Source organism: Jatropha curcas, chromosome 7 (assembly GCF_041381405.1).
Source record: "Jatropha curcas cultivar XTBG-Jc1 chromosome 7, XTBG_Jcur_1.0, whole genome shotgun sequence".
In the NCBI taxonomy this organism is placed as follows: domain Eukaryota; kingdom Viridiplantae; phylum Streptophyta; class Magnoliopsida; order Malpighiales; family Euphorbiaceae; genus Jatropha; species Jatropha curcas.
In genome coordinates, this window is record NC_143157.1 from 16400532 (window position 1) to 16416819 (window position 16288).

At 36.6% G+C, this 16288-nt stretch overlaps 1 long non-coding RNA gene across 1 annotated transcript; it reads left to right on the plus strand.

The window, feature by feature from the left end:
• Positions 1 to 13714: 13714 nt before the first annotated feature.
• Positions 13715 to 15796, plus strand: LOC149494772 (uncharacterized). The gene is made up of 3 exons (XR_016321612.1): positions 13715 to 13817; positions 14808 to 14879; positions 15656 to 15796. It is a non-coding gene; the product is annotated as an uncharacterized LOC149494772 (long non-coding RNA).
• Positions 15797 to 16288: the final 492 nt, after the last annotated feature.

Genomic DNA, 16288 nt, shown 5'->3' on the forward strand with positions numbered 1-16288 from the left:
ATGTGTAAGGACTGCACTTCTATCTCAGTAGGTAGTACAACTTCCATTCCATAGAGTAAAGAGTAAGAGGTTTCCCCATTCGTAGATTTGCTTGTGATCTAGTATCCCCATAAAGCATATTGTAGCTTGCTAGTCTAATCATGGTGATTTTCTGCCATCTTCCTTTTCTTGATGTTTTTGTTTGCGGCCTTGACTGCCCCATTAGCTTGTGGTCTATAAGGTGAAGACTTGTGGTGTTTGATTCCATATTTCTCTACTAGTGTTTTCACTTTTTCTTGGAATTGAACTCCATTGTCTGTCACAATATGATGAGGGATTCCATATCTACAGATCAGGCTCTTTTCAATAAATTTGGCCATTTGCTTGCGCCTATGTTTTTAAATGATTCTGCTTTAACCCATCTTAAAAAATAGTCTACTGCAATCACTATAAACTCATGTCCATTAGAAGCAGGTGTTGAAATCCTAATGATATCTATTCCCTAAGCTGTAAATGGCCATGGCGAAATAGAAGGATGTAATTCTTAAGGTGGAATATGACTCAAGTCTTCATGAATTTAGCATTCAAAGAACCTTTTCACAAAAGAAATACAATCCTTTTCCATTGTCGACCAAAAGAAACCATGTCTGAGAATTTTCTTAGCAAGTGCTTATCCATTCATATGGGTGTCGCAAATCCCTGCATAGATCCATTCCATAATCCCTTTGGCTTCTTTCTTCGATATGCATATTAACAACACCCCCTCTGACATTCTTTTGTACAACTGACCGTCTAAGACTACAAATTGTAATGTCAAACACTGTATAGCTCTTCTGTCATCTCTAGTAGTTGAATCCGGGTATCATCAAACGCAGGACATCATAACACCATGGTTTCTCTTCCTCCTCAATATCCATAGTCTTTTCGCCTTCATAACACGGCATGCTACCCGAAGACATCATAAACGATTTCTTAGGCATCACTAAAATCTCTTCCCAAGCTGATGCTAAGTTAGCCAAAGCATCTGGTACTCGGTTGTTTACTCTGCTTGTATGTGTGAAGGTTACCTTCTTGAAGTTTTGAACAACAATGTGAAGATGGTCAATATATAGCTTCAACCTGTCCTCTTTAACTTCCCAGCCGTTAGCATGCTCAATGACCAGTTTCGAATCACCAATAACCTCAATTTCTTTAGCGTTAACTGCAATAAGATCTTCCAACCTAAATAGGTAGGCTTCATTTTCTGCCATATTGTTTGTGATTGCAAACTATACCCTCTTCAACATCGAAATAACTTATTATGGAGATTCTAGCAAGACGCCTACTCTAGGTCCTTTACTATGAGTTGAACCATCAAAGTAGAGCTTTCATCCATTTTTTTCTATCCAAGTCAAATGTTCATTGGGAAAGTCAATCTGCCACTATTCATTATCTTAATTGGATGTGCTGTTAGAAAGTCTGCAATTGCTCATCCTTTGACGGTTTTCTTTATGGCATATTCAATATCGAATTCTAATAGTAGGATTAGCCATCCTGCTAGTTTCTCCACTAGGGTTGGTGTTCCATATAAATATCTAACTGGATCCATTCTTGATTCTGCTATCACTTTATAAGACTGAAAGTAGTGCCGAAGTTTTGTGGTAGCCCATACCATTACTAAGCAAGTTCTTTCAATCAAGTTATATTTTTGTTCATTTAGAAGAAGCTTTTTACTCAAGTAACACACTGCCTTCTCAACACCGGCTTCATTTGCTTATGCTAACATGGCTCTAATTCTAGCATCTTCCATCGTCAAGTACAAAATTAAGGGTTTCCTTGGCTTTAGTGGGCACAAAACCGGGGGGAGTTGACAAATATTTCTTGATTTTCTCAAAAGCTATTTGGCAGTGATCGTTCCATTTTACTGGCTGAACTTTCCTTAAAAGCTTGAAGATTGGATCACATATTATAAACAACTTCGATATGAACCTGCTGATATATTGAATCTTTCCCAGAAAACTTCTCACTTGTTTTTACATCTTAAGTGGCTCCATTTCTTGAATCACCTTAATCTTGTCTGGATTGATCTCTATTCCCTTAGGTCCTACTATGAATCATAGCACTTTCTCGGAAGTCACCTAAACACACATTTCTTCGGGTTCAACCACAGCTTGTATTTAATCACTCTATCCATGAAGTTTTCTAGGGCTGTTAGATGCTCTTCTGGTGTCTTCGTCATGGCAATCATATCGTCAATATACACTTCTAACTCCTTGTGGATATGTCATGAGATTATGTAGTAGCCATCCTTTGGTAAGTAGCCCCAGCTTCCTTAAACTAAACGGCATCACCCGATGGCAGAAAGTACCGAACTCTGTCACAAATGTTGTCTTGACCTTGTCCAGTAATGCCATAAGAATCTAGTTATACCCTGAAAACCCACCCATAATAGAGTAGCATCCTATCATTGTTGCACTGTCAATTAAGAAATCAATATGAGGGAGAGGAAAATCATCCTTCGGTGATGCTTTGTTCAGATCCCTATAGTCCACACACATTCTGACCCTTACGTCTTTTTTAGAAACCGGGACTATGTTTGCCAACCATTCTGGATAGTGAACCACTTCAAGAAATCCTGCATCTATCTACTTGGTCACTTTCTCTTTAATTTTCTCGGCCCATTCTAGTCTTAACCTTCTTCTCTTCTGTTTCACTAGCTTGGCTCCAGGATACAAAAGAATTGTGTACTCATCTATTGCATTCAGTCGATCTATGCAGAGTGAATTGGTCCCTAAGGAACCCTCAAAAGGGCTGCCGTTCGATGGGTACACGAAAGTGACGAAGTTGCCCTCATCCCCGTCCCATTATGGAACAACAGTTCATTTTACCTAGTGACAAAGGAACATGAATGACCAACATTCTATCTTCCAAAGACAAAAATGGCACCAAGCCAGGCATTCCTACCCCACCTGCGGACTAGACTAATCAATCTGGAGAGACTATGAGCAAAACTCTTCAACCTTGTTAGAAAGCCAATCTTACTAGTCTAAAACCTCAGTTGAAGCATAATTTCATCGACAAAGGCAATTTCACATTAGATCCGTCTATCTTGGCATATCCTCATAACTCCATGTGAAGGCTTCCTTTTTGTCCATGAGTAGACTTTGAAATTTTGTGTTTAACTCTGGTGTTAGGTTTGGCCCAATTAATAGAATTTGTGGATTATCTTTTGTGCCAATATTAAATTCAAGCATGCATAATGAGTTAATGTCAAATATGCGCATATGCTTATCTACTCGATGAATGGAACCATTAGAAAAGACATCAAACAAGTAAGCAAAATTAAAGTCATTTCATTAAACAATAGAGAAAGTTCATTATAATTGGATTCATCCTTAACAGACATTAACACATCAGAAGGGGCCTCAGCTTCTTCAAAACTCTCTTCTATGCAGGTTCAATGGAGCCATGGGGTCCTCTTCTTCTTCGATACTTTCCTTTCCTTTATTCTTCTCTTCCTTCCTCTCTTCTTAGGCAACTTGCCCTCTTCTTGTTCCTCTTTCTTTCTTTCCTCGTTGGCCGTTTTTGGCCCCTTAACCCCCTCTTTCTCGGGTGTCTTCTCTTCTTCCTTATGTTCTTTCTCTTCCTCAAGCTTCTTGGACTCAACCGCCAAGAAATCGATAACATCCGCGAAGATCTCTAGACTAGAGTATCTCTTTCCCTTTTGTTGAAAAGGCTCTATTGGCATACATGGACAGGAATGCTCACTCGATCGGACGAATCATCTATCCATGTCCAACTAGTCATATGTGCTCTATGGTGTGCTCCCAATTTTGTACCTCAAGCCCATGCAATTTCTTTGAGTGCAGATTTCAGGTAGCTCCGTAATGCCCTGTTGATCTTTTCCAAGTCCTTTCCATTCTTCATAATTCATCCTCTTCATGATGTTAGAGACAGAGGGCCCCATGGCAATGCTCAGTATAGCAATCTGAAAACTAATCCATGGAAGGATAACCTGCTTATCCACATTTAGCATAGCTATGCTTCTTTCACTAGTAGCAGGTATGGTGATAATCTTCCCCTTAAATGGAAACTTGATTTTCTAATGTAATGTTGAAGCACTCCTCCCAAGGAATGGTACGATGGGTGCCCAAGCAGCAAGGCGAAAGTTGGAGGATATCGATGATGATAAATTCAGTCTCCTTTTCAATCAGCCCCACCTTGATCACAGTTTTGAAGATGCCCTCTACTTGTCTCTTAGAGTCGTCATATGCTCTAATCACAACATCAAAAGGTTTTAAGTCAGACATTTCTAGCTTGAACTTGGAAAGCAGTTTTAATGGAGACACATTCAGAGCTGACCCATCATCTATCATCACATTTTCGGTCACTCTCCCTTTGACCTCAACTTTTATAAATAATGCCTTGATGTGATTCCTTCCTTCAGGAGGAAGTTCATCATTCGAAAAGGTGATAGTGAGGGGATTATAGTGCACTATCCCTACAAAATCAGCTAGAGAGATGGATGATGAAACCGAAATCTCTACCATAGCTTTTAGCAATGCCTCTCGGTGTTGTTTAGAAGATACCAACAAGTCCCAAATCCTTATGTTTGCATGGTTTCTTTTCAGTTGTCTCATCAGGGCATCATCTTCTACTTCCTTCTTCGCCACATCCGATGAGCTTGCTTTCTCATTTTCTTCCCTCGGCTTGATCATATCCATTTGATAAACTCGACCACTGCGGGTCATATGATTCACTACTCTTGCTTCTTTTTCATCCTTGCTACTCCATATATCCAAAATAATAGGATTCACTTCTACTTCATCCTCACTTCCTACCCAGACTTACTCGCTCTGTTCTGACCATTCCTTATCGTTATCCCAAACATTCAGCACCATCACATAAATTTGCTCCAAAAGCATCTCCCTCTCTCTTTCCTCTTCCTCCTCTTTAAACTCAGCCAGCACCTCCTCGGGAGTCTTTGTACACTCAACCATATATAAGTTCTTAGGAGGTGGCACGTTCCTAAAATTTAGGAGTGGATTAGTCCTCGTGCTAGGCTTTGATTTCTCAGGATCAGTAACTTTGCCACTGTCGATCAGATCTTGTATCTCATGCCTCAATTGCAAACAATTATCCGTTATATGGCCCTCACTTTGGTGGAAATGGCAATAAGCATTCTGATCGAAATTCCTTGGCAGAATTGCTGGAGGAGGTATGTTCATCCTTACTTCTGCTTCATCCTCACTTCCTACCCAGGCTTACTCGCTCTGTTCTGACCATTCCTTATCGTTATCCCAAACATTCAGCACCATCACATAAATTTGCTCCAAAAGCATCTCCCTCTCTCTTTCCTCTTCCTCCTCTTTAAACTCGGCCAGCACCTTCTCGGGAGTCTTTGTACACTCAACCATATATAAGTTCTTAGGATGCGGCACGTTCCTAAAATTTAGGAGTGGATTAGTCCTCGTGCTAGGCTTTGATTTCTCAGGATCAGTAACTTTGCCACTGTCGATCAGATCTTGTATCTCATGCCTCAATTGCAAACAATTATCCGTTATATGGCCCTCACTTTGGTGGAAATGGCAATAAGCATTCTGATCGAAATTCCTTAGCAGAATTGCTGGAGGAGGTCTGTTCATCCTCACTTCTACTTCATCCTCACTTCCTACCCAGACTTACTCGCTCTGTTCTGACCATTCCTTATCGTTATCCCAAACATTCAGCACCATCACATAAATTTGCTCCAAAAGCATCTCCCTCTCTCTTTCGTCTTCCTCCTCTTTAAACTCGGCCAGCACCTCCTCGGGAGTCTTTGTACACTCAACCATATATAAGTTCTTAGGAGGCGGCACGTTCCTAAAATTTAGGAGTGGATTAGTCCTCGTGCTAGGCTTTGATTTCTTAGGATCAGTAACTTTGCCACTGTCGATCAGATCTTATATCTCATGCCTCAATTGCAAACAATTATCCGTTATATGGCCCTCACTTTGGTGGAAATGGCAATAAGCATTCTGATCGAAATTCCTTGGCAGAATTGCTGGAGTAGGTCTCGGTGCAAGCAGTTTCAACAAACCCGCTGCTTTCACTTTCTCAAACACTCTGGAGAGAGGGGTGCTAGAGTTGGAGAATCTCCTTGGTGGCACATTAGTAGCTCTCAATTCTAGAGCGACTGTTGTGTTCTTGGTGGTGCTTGGAGTCTTAGCTGACTGATTGAACCCTTGAAACCCAAACTTATTGAAACTTCTAGTGCGATTCTCATACTTCTTTTCTTGCATTATTTTATCTTCGATGGCGGTTCCTACCTCATAAGCTTGAGAAAACTCTACCAATGGCATATAATATAGCTTCTCATGGAAGACTGGCAGAGTCCCCTTGATGAACATTTTGATCTGCTCCTTGGTATCTGGACAGTTCCTCATTTGTGTGACCTTGGCTCTCCATCTAGCCATGTAATCTATGAAGGTCTCATCTTGTTTTTGACCTATTGCTTCCAAATCTCTCAAATTGACGTTCATTTGGAGATTGTAAGCATTTCCTTGAGGAAAACCATAGTAAGCTCGTTTCAATCTCTTATTACTCTCTTCTCGAGATTTTCATACCAAGTTTGGGTAGACCCAATTAAGGGCATCGAGAACATCTTCAATATTTCCCTCGACGGCAGACCCGTCAATTCCATTATAGACTTGTATTGCATGAGATGTACCTTCGGGTTACCATTACCATCATACTTTGCCACCTTTGGCATCTTGTAGGTCACAGGGATAGCTTGCTTCAATTCTAACTCCTCCTCATCATCATCATCGAGGTCGACATATTGGTCCATTCCCTTAGATCTCATAAACATATGCAACTTCTTGAGCTTCTTATTAAGTTTCTCGAATTTTTTCAACACGACTGGCTCAAACTCGGCCTTCTTGGCAGACATCTTCTTAAAGAAATATTCATCTTGCCAAGTGTCGTCAATATGTTCCATCTTATCAAACTCATCTTTAGCCTCTTCGTCTTCTATTACCACTTGCTCTTTTCCCTTATCAGATCTCATGAGCTTCTCAAGGCTACATGCCACTATTTTCTCAATCATCTTTTCAATTTTAGAAACATGAATGCTTAGCTCAGTCATTTTATCAGCAGAAGTAGAGACTAAAACTAGCGAATGTTTTTGACCTAGAGAGTTTTCAATTTCAAAGCGAGAGCCCAACGGACTAGAGGAAGCTGCACTTGATAGATCAAAGGGGGTTGAAGGTTCTTCAACTCTAATCAACTGGCTATCTGTCCTTAACCAACTCACTACTTTCAGTGCTTTCTCTCTTTGTGGAGCTATCTTGACTGCACAAAATGAATGTTAGAAAACATGACATGATGCATGTATGCATGCATGCATGCTTATGAAATGGTATACAATAATGCGATCATACAATCACAACATCGTGAAATGCACCTAATGCTATATTCCCTCGTGGCTTTATTATGATTGCTCAAATCCAAAATCAGAGAAAGGCCCTTGAGAACTGTTAGGAGCAAAAAGTGTCTTATTTCATAGCCAAAATACTCATAATGACCTTATTGCTTATTCTTTTATTTTGTATCCTATTCTTTTATTTTGTATCCCTTTCTTTTTGCCTCAAGCATGATAATACTTAAGCAAGATTCTTTATTTATATACAATTGAGATTTTTTCTTTTTTTCTTCTTTTTTTCATTAATAATATTTGGCTGAAAAAAATAGACTCTTTCATTACTTTTCCAAAAGTGAACTTCTTACATTAATTGTTCTTTTGAGGCATTAACTAAATATTTACGATTTTTGAATCTCCAAGCCTAAGAGGTTTGATAAGGCTTCGGATCCTCTAGAGTGAAGTGGCCAGTTTCCATAAGGCGGTTGGTGATATTGAACATGAGCGTGAATCGCGCCTCTACACCATGGAAGAGAGTCATAGCTTCAAGTTGCGCTTGCTTGATTTCAAGCAAGAGTTGATGAGCCTCTTCTAATTGGTCGTCCTTCGTCAGAGTTGGAATCGTAGGAGCTTCCCTCTTAGCCATTTGTCCTCGGCCTTACAGTCACTATTGGAAAGAGCTCTTTTAGCTCGTTTTGCCTCCAACACTTCTCTTAAGTCTTTCGGCCTTTGGCGCTTTGATTGTTGGGATCGAGCCATGATGGAATATACCCTATATTGCTATAATAAATAAGTTAAATGATGCATGAATAAATCATAACACAATCATAGCAATTATATACAAACAAAGGGGGAATGGGAGTAAGGAAATGCATGACCTCCACCCTTATATCTACCACACACGATTCAAGGTAAGGTCTTTTTCTAAACCTTAGGACATATAGGTTAGGCCCATAAACTATCATGGGGTTTTGGACCGACGTCTCTCGCATTTATTGGATGAATGAAACAATCAAATCTTATTATGGTAAACCTAAAGGAAGGAACTAGGGTCATTTACATATGCTTAGGTCGGGCTTATTAAGTCTTGGGTTCCATAAGTGAGAATTGGTTATTTCCTCCCATTTGCTTTGGGTCTAAGCATAATGGTGATAACAGATTGTGCCAATTCTTTTGATAATACCGAAAGGTACTTCACTTACGGGTGGTGTATATTAGTGGCGAATCCAAACAATGGAGTAGAATGAGAGGACCACAACCCCCAATATCACCGTTAGGGTTTAGGGTAGAAAGGAGATTAAGAAGAGAATGAATGCATAAATGCCAGTTTATAGGTAAGAAAAGTAAACTCAATTTGAAGTTAATAACATTATTAAAGATTTGAATAAGTGGACAACTTTCAGAGCAACTCTCTTACTTGAACCCAAAACCGAGAACCAGACATTATGGGTTCGATTCCTAGTGCAGTCGCCAGGATGAGGACGTCGGATTTTTTCCAAAAGATTGGAAAAAAAATCAAATCCAATGGGCTTGGTTAATTTTATTTAGCAAAATGGTTTTCTTTTATTAAATTCGTTTAATCCTCGAAAAAAGGTTCTCTTACTTTGGCAAGAGTTTTATTTTTGGAGTCGCCACCCTTATTAGGAAAAATTCTCAAATTAGTCGATTTTTTGGAATCGACTAATTCAGTTTTAAACCATGGACAGGGTCGGGAATTAGGTAAGAAATAGGAAGGTGTTAGGCATCCATTTCGCCCTGTTGAACCGGCCTCCATGTTGTCCAAACATTCACAATAATCAATAATGAGATTAACTTTTAATTGATATGTAAAAAAAGATTTTAATGCAATTTTGTAAAATGATGTCATTCAAGCCAATTATTGCAATCATCAAACATGCAAAGAAGGAGGGAGGAGAAAATATTACAACCCAAACCTAAAATACAATATACCCTTAAGCCCTTCAAATTTCCCTAAACCCATAAATTATTACAAATAAACAATAATAGGAATCCTCATGGACCCCTTACATTAAGCTTAACATAATGAATAAAACAATGATCCAAACATAAATAATAACAACCACAAAATAATAACAATCCAAGAAACACAAGACATACATTCATTCAATAATGACACAAATGATGAATGTTAATGTTAGAATGTTCTAATACTAAAGTTAAAGGTATTAAATTTACATAAACTAAAGAGCATTAAAGTAAAGTGCATAATAATTAAAGGACTGAAATGTAAAGTGTTGGAATTTAAAGAATAGTAATTAAATGACTAGAATTTAAAATGTTAAATAGGATTTAAGCTCATGGTCTTGATGTTCATCTTGTAGGATGAACAAATTCATCAATCATTAATCTCAATCTTATTTTATTATTTATTTGATCATCCGAATCAAAAACGAGTTTTATGCTCTCTTTAAGCAAGGATGCCTAAGGCTTAATTTGATTTTATCTCAGAATCAAAGCATGATTATTGGTTTCATATTGTTTGGCCTCTGAAATGAAGGTTCATGCGCCACTGGGAATGGCGAACACCATATGTAATGGTGCACGGATCTTGCCCTAATCAGAGAACTCAAAATAGATGTTTTAGAGCCTTCTGGGAAGAAGTGACGCAGGGACCATGCTTGTGGCGTGCGCCATTACACTATGGCTTGCGCCACAGCGTGTAGCTGGCGCCACTAACACCTAGAATGCCTCCTTTATGGTACTAGACTTGAAAACGATGATTTAACACCAAAATGAAAAGGAAAAGAGGAGGAGAAAAGGTTTAAACTCTCAGCGTATCTTGTTTTGAAGAAAACTTTGGGATTTGATCGCAAATGGTAAGAGATATCCAACCTTGATCTTTGATCAATGATCTGAGATTAGTTCGATTGATTTGTGTTTCGGGAAATATTGATTACCAAACCCACTATAGTTCTTTGTATAAAAAGTCTCCCTTAATGCCAAATCAATAACACTTGCTAATGATTTGGGTTGAGCGGTTTTTGAGAATCAAAATTGTAAGAGTTTGACTAGGCCACCTAAAATTTCTCCCTTAACCCATTCCCATGCCTCTATTTAAAGGCAAATGGGGGGTGTTGTCCATTTTTAGGGCTTAGGTGGCAAGTGCCACTGGTGGGCCCTGAAAATGGGCCGGTCCAGTTTTCACGAAATCAGTCGGGTGGAGCGCAAAATGAGACAGTGCATCGGGATGCGCCACGGGTGTACCCGAGATGCATTTCCGGGCCCTGTTTCGATGCAAACCCTGAAAACGTGAAAGTGGCCCTATGGGTTACATTTCTTAAACTTGGATCATTGGCTGGAGAATCAAATTCATCAAATATCTCAAACTCATTTTGTCACAAAAAAAGTTGTTATCAATGAGTCTTTTTTAGGCAAAAATTGAGCGTCTACAACAATGTTCTCCTGATTCTTGCTATTACGATTTGAATGTGTTCCTCTTGAATTGGAACTCACAATTCCATTACCATTAGTTGAATAATTAATGTGTATAGCATATTGTCTTCCAGATTGCAATACCATGCATCACAGTAATCATGAATAATTAGGAAACACAAATAATTAAATGCATTGAAATGACCTGAAATTAAACTTGTTTTTTGTTATAGGGACATAAGAGCGAAAAAATAACGCAACCAGAAGGCTGAAATGGTAAATAATTTGGATCCTTTGAAATTAATCTTTGGTAAGGAGAATAATTTTTAGTGACATGAGAAGGAAGAACATTTATTAGCATGGCACTTTGCTCAAAGAGAAAATTTCCAAAATTTTAATGGTAAATTGGCATGAGCAAGAAGAGTTAAAGAAGTGTCAACTAAGTGATGAATTTTATGTTCAACAATGCCATTTTGTTCATGGGTATATGGACAAGTTGTATGATATCAAATTAGTATTAACTTTGCTAGTTGCAACTGCAAGTGTGGAAAGACATTTTCCTCAATAAAGATTGTGGAAAATCGGTTACGTAATAGAATGGATGATCAATTGATGAATGATTTTCTAGTTACTTATATTGAAAAAGATATATTTGATAGTATAAATAATGAAATGGTTATTCAGTGCTTTTAAAATATGAAAACTCGTCGAGGACAGTTGTAATTTTTTCAAGATTATATATATTATATTAATGTTGAGATGAAATTAGCCCTATTAGCCAAAGTTTCTAACCCCACCACTGCATAAAAAGGGCTAGATGTGACACTCCCTTTTATTGATTTATTCTTTTACCGTTTTCTTTAAATGCTTTCTTTACTTCTTTTTATAATTGTCATCCATTAGTCCATCTTAAAATCGTTTTCACTCGACAAAGCATGAAACCTTAAGCCAACTATTTGATTATTTTAACCCGAAAATCTAGTTTCTGAATCCTTCTTTGGTTTGGATGATTAGTGCTTTTATCTATTTGGACCAATGTCCGGAGTCAAATTAGGATTTTCCTTAGATTTTTTTCCTCAAAATAAGAAATATAAGCGGCAACTCCTTTTCAAAAGAAAGCAATCAAATTAAATAGGCTTCACACCGTGAACCTAACTCAATATGAATTTTCTGATTCAATATTTAGAGGATTGGACTAGGCATTTGGGTCGAGGCCTCGTAATCCCATAACTGCATATTCCCTCTCCAAAGCTTTCAATCCCCCAAATTTTAAAATTTATCTTCTATTTATGGGTTAAATTTATCTTTTATTTATGGGTTTGTATGTTTTATATAGACAAATCATAATGCTACATCGGCTTATTGTGGATATGATCCAATCGATGTTTTTAAAATCGGACAGGATATTGAACCGCCGTGACGACTGGATCGCGGTTGAACTAAGTCAACTTGGTTCAACCGGATTGTTTTCCTTTTTTAAATAATTATTTATAAAAATTTTGTAATTTGCTATTAAATTGACTTGAAGAAAGTAATATTTTAAATTAACTTTGTAATTAATTTTCATTGATAAGTTAAATTTTAATCTAATTATTATCAAAAGTTAGAATTTAAGTGTAAAATATAATTTTTTAAAATTTAGATATCAAAATAGATAATAAATTTATAGAGCATATCATAAAAAGAATGATATATAGCCAAAAGATAAAAAAGAAAAAGAAAAAGAAAGCAGCGATTTTAAGATGGACGAATGGAATGCTTTCTTTACAAGATGGACGAATGGTATGCTTTCTTCTTCTTCAAATGGAAATTCATAAATTCTTTACAAGTTTGGTTCCTCCATGGTATTAGAACTAGCAATATGGTTCCAATCTTTTTCTCTCATCCATTAAAAACTCAATAAAATATAAAAAATGGGCAAGCATGAAGTTGGGCGACCAAACTCAATGAAAAAAGAAGCTTCAAACAAAAAATAGAATGTGACGAGTGAGTTCGGTTTTCGGGTTTACCCGATTTTTATCGGTTCGATCTGGTTTTTTTATCTTCTGGTTATTGATGTCAAAACAGATTGAAACAATCAACGATTCACGGTTTAATCGGTTCAACCAGCCAGTCCGGTCCGATTTTAAAAACATTGGATCCAATAGATTTGGTCCCACGTGTTTTCTCCTGTATCTAGGGATGACAATTTCACCCGACTTGACAGGTATTCAATATAGTCCAACCCTATTTTTTTGCTGATTTGAGTAATGTATAAACAGATTTGGGACAGATTCGAATAGTGATTTTAGAACCCGCACCGGGTTCGGATCAGATTTGGGTTCAAAGGTCGGGTAATGGTTACTCGATAGTACCCATTCCGTTACCCATTTGATTTAAAGCAATTTACCCATTTGATTTAAAGCAAAATTTTTATGATGATTAGCAAAATTGAACCCATTATCTCCATGTAATGTTTAAGCTAGTAGAACACCAAGTTACTTAACATCTGTAATATCCTCAACTTTGTAGTTCCTGCTATTCTAGCTTTTTCGATGAATTCGGTTATCCGAATGAAAGGAAAACTTAGAATAATGGGAAACACTATATATTGAGGATGTGAATATTAATTAAATAGTAATTAATGTGATTACAAATCAATTTGAAAGATTAAAGGAAATAAAAAATGAGTTAAAGAGGAATGACTTCTTGGTAAAGCACGATTTTACCCGAAAAGCCCGAAAAACGGTAAGTTCAGTATGACCTTTCTTAAGTGGGGTTTAGAATATTAAATACACTTGGTTGATACTTACTAAGACTAAAGTGAAGTGATTAAAAATATTAGAGTGCCAAAGGATGAAGGGAAAACAAAAGGGAGGATGATAGTGCAATTTTCATTTAAAGGATATGGAAGGAATTTTTAATAATGTTTAGTATATATTATTATGAAGAGATGGAGATAACCACGCCATTTTCCACCCACTTTTACAGCCCAATTCGTTCAAGAAGAGAGGAGGAGAGTTTTGAATACAAATCAAGCAAAAAGGAGGTGAAAATCAAGGAATTTTCAAGTAATTCTTAAGAAAAGGTTAGTTATCTTCACTTCCTCCTTCTTTTCTATGGATTAATTTGTGAATTCCATGAACTTTGAAGTGAGGTGCTTGCTTGTTCATTCTGATTTGTTGAAGATGAAGTGATTAGAATTGATTTTAAGGTGATTTAAGATGAGTGAAACTAGTTATGCATGAATTCAAAGTCTAATTTGCATAATTCACCAAGAGGGATGATTTTGAGTTTGTATTTGATATGCCATGACCTAGGGATTCTGATATATCTTATATTATGATGTTATGTAAGTAATAGAAGAGTTGAATTGCATGAATTTGTGCTGGAATTGAGTTGAGAATGCTTAAGCAAACATATCATTGCTGGACCTGTTACAGTTGGGCTGTCTGAACTTCAGCTTCTGTAATTGACCTATTTGACTAAGCAAATGAACTTCAAAATTCATGAAATTTTATATGGAGATAGGCTGAGATGTTGGGTAGGTCGTGTTAAAAGGGGAAGGCCATTGGATAAAACGAAACGGAGTTATAATTAAATCAATGCAGGATGCTCAGCATGAGAAAAACTGAAATTCAGATTCTATAATTATGTCATTTGAAAATGAAAATGAGCTTTAAAAATTATGAAATTTTACAGGGAAGTACCCTAAGATGTGGGGAACATGCTGTAAAAATTTCAGGGCAAATGAATATGAGGAAAGTAAGATATAGCCAACGGAATGCAAGCTGCTCATATGCTGAAATTCTGCATGTCATAAACATTGAATGATTTTAGCATGCCATTGACTTCTATTGTTGTAATTGTTAGTAGTATGTTTCTAGGATGTGGTTAAGTGTTGGATATGAAGTGTTTCATGCTTAAACTAAGGTCATATGACACTTGGACAAGCATAGTGAAAAGGAAAGAAAAAGCATGATACTACATTCTAATGCTTAATTTGCATTCCTATAGAAATGCATGTGTGTATATTGTGTAGTATGAAGTTAATATGAGTATTAATCTCATGCTACAGCTTCTGAGAGAAAGGGAGTTGAGGAGAGGGTGGTTGATAGAGGAAAAAGGCTAGGGGAGCCTTCTAGCTCAGGTTAGTGTACTATGCCTTTCCTACTTTTATTTAAACAAAATGAGATTGATTTTGCAAAATATTTTCAATGGATTTACTTTATGAATCATAATTATAAAAAGTATTAATGATTTCACATGTTTTTAAAGAACAAAGCTTATTTTGAAAGCATACGACCTAATGACATATGTAAATGAATTTTATGATTCTTATACCTTGAAAGAGGAGGATGTTGGCCAATTGATAACTGTAGTATGAGGGGTGGCCATGACTGAATGATTTTAGTAGTGTTTGCGAAATGAAATGTTGCCCACAGTGATTTTAATATTATTACATGAGTGGAATGGTTTAAAAGTCTTACAGCTGATATAGACATGGTTGTTACCCCGAATATCACTTCATTTGTTGAAGTTGATATTACGATCGATTGAATATGGATATCATCACTAGATGATATATGATTGATATGAAATTCTCCCTCCATGTTGAGGTTGTAGATTGCTCCCTCTTCTGTTGAAATCATATCACAGATTGAGGTTGTAGATAGCAGGTCTAGATGTGCACATTAGACACTGATGGCCCTCAGAATTGATTCTATAAAAGCTGTAAAGACTACATTATGAATTTATGATTTAAATGGTATTGTTTTGTTTTCTTATTTCCTTTAACATGATGGGTTTATGACTTATGATTCATTATTTCATATAAAGAATTTGATTTCATAAATTTGTGTTTATTTTATAATAGTACACCACTAAGCAAAATGCTTAGCGATAGTTGCTTTTGTGCTATCGCAGGAAAAGGCAAGGAAAAAGAACTAGGAGAAGATCGTTTTTGTTTGATGTAGATAGTATGCTACTGATGTAGCTATTGTATATTTGACTTCTTTTGGAATATGTATGATGTATTAAACATTAACAGAACATCTATGTATATTTGAGCAGAGACATGTAAATTATGATTGTATGAATTTCTATTATGTATCTAAGGTGTGAAAAGGATTTCAGTATGTAATTAAACCATCCATGGGCTTATGGGTTATGGAACCATTTTATGTTTTTGCCAATATAATTGATGTTTAAGAAATCATATTGAGCTTAATGGAAGTTATGTTTCATATGTTTAGTAAATTACGAAAAAAAAAAGAGACATTTCTTTATAATAGATGAAAGAACCAAAAGGAGTTTTACATTTAATAATTAAATCTACTTTTCTACAAGATATAATTTGAAAGAATCAACAGTATTAAGTCCCTTGTAGTATACTTAGTAAGCATTTATAAGACTTAAGTGCTTATTAAGTATGTTACGGGCGACATGCCATGTCTTACAGTAAGGTAAGGTGTGACATGTTTATTTTGGTATCAGAGCAGTTTTAATTGCATATTGGATCATATTTTTGCTGAATATACATGTGAAATGTAATCTGCT